Raw genomic sequence first — 1,320 nt, forward strand, 5'->3', positions numbered from 1 at the left:
TCATGCCAGGTACATGTGCATGTGTGCTCAAAATCCCAAGAGGAGAATGAAAGAGAAGGGACTGTGGTATGGTCATCCCCTCAGAGGGTGATTTCTCGCTTTCTGTCTCTCTGTCTCTCCAGTGAGTGCATGTACCCTATAGCAGAAACCTCTCTCTAAAAAATAAACAAACAACGGGACCAACAGTTAGTGTAATGGCTATGTCACTGAACTCCCATGTAGTCGACCATGGTTCAAGTCCCGGACCTGGTGGCTTAAACTCACACCAAGTGCATGTGCGTGCGTGCCCAAGATACCGAGAGGAGAATGGAGGAGAAGGGATTGTGGCGTGGCCATCCCCCCTGGGGGGTGGTGATTTCTCACTTTCTGTCTCTCTGTCTCTGTCTTTCTGGTGAGCGTACACGCCCTATAGCAAAAACCTCTCCAATAAATAAATAAATAAATAAATAAATAAATAAATAAATAGAAAGAAAGAAAGAAAGGAACCAACACCTCAGGGCTGAGGGCCTACTTGGTGTCTAACTTCCTTGAAGTCCAGAGTCTGTCTTAGACCTGAGGGTCTCACACGCACACGCGCGCAGAGTGAGTTTAAGCCACTGAGTCCGGGACTCAAACCATGGTTGACTACGTGGGATTCCAGTAACAGCCATTATGCCATCTGCTTGTTCCAAAGTGTTGGTTTCTAAGATGCCAAGTACCCCACCCAGAGTTAAGGTCCCCGCACACTTCCCAGTCTGAGAAGGAGCAAAACTTCCAGCATGTAGGGACCTGCGTCGTTCAGCCCATAGAAACCTGTTGGACTAATGGGTCAAGAACCTCGCTTATTGGGGTCCGAGATTCCTGACATGTAGGTACGGAGGCCCTGGTGCTCTGCGGGTCCCGGGAGCAGGCTCCAGGGAGACATCATTGATGATGTCACAGAACCTGAGCTCAGCGGGGAGCCTGCACTCTTGGTTAAATGGTTAAACGTTTCTCTGTACCTGACATAGGAATTCCCCAGCTCCTCAGTTCAAGGCCAAGGTCTCACTGCTGAAGCCAAAGTCGGACGGTCTGACTTCAGACACTGCGCTCCTTAGAGACAAGCGGCCAAAGTCCAAGCCCTTGAGGATCAAAGAGCCCTCTTGCCTCGATCTCTGGGCGTTAGCTGTGAAGGTCCTTGGAGACCCAAGGGCTCCCAATCCAGAGTTTAGGGTTTTCTCCTTGGAAAGTCTGAGACCTGCATAGCTGACCCTCGGACTCCCCAAGAGAGCGGAGGAGCTCGGGTTCATAGGTCACTGGATTCCATTCATCCCAGTTCTCAGAGCCTAAGGTCAGGAATGC

General features: G+C 50.5%; 1 protein-coding gene across 1 annotated transcript in view; it reads right to left on the bottom strand.

Annotated features, from left to right (window-relative positions):
* GGT5 (gamma-glutamyltransferase 5) overlaps positions 1–1,320 on the bottom strand; it is a 25,561-nt gene that overhangs the window by 902 nt on the left and 23,339 nt on the right.

The sequence above is a fragment of the Tupaia chinensis genome, unplaced genomic scaffold, assembly GCF_000334495.1.
Source record: "Tupaia chinensis unplaced genomic scaffold, TupChi_1.0 Scaffold000531_1, whole genome shotgun sequence".
NCBI lineage: Eukaryota > Metazoa > Chordata > Mammalia > Scandentia > Tupaiidae > Tupaia > Tupaia belangeri.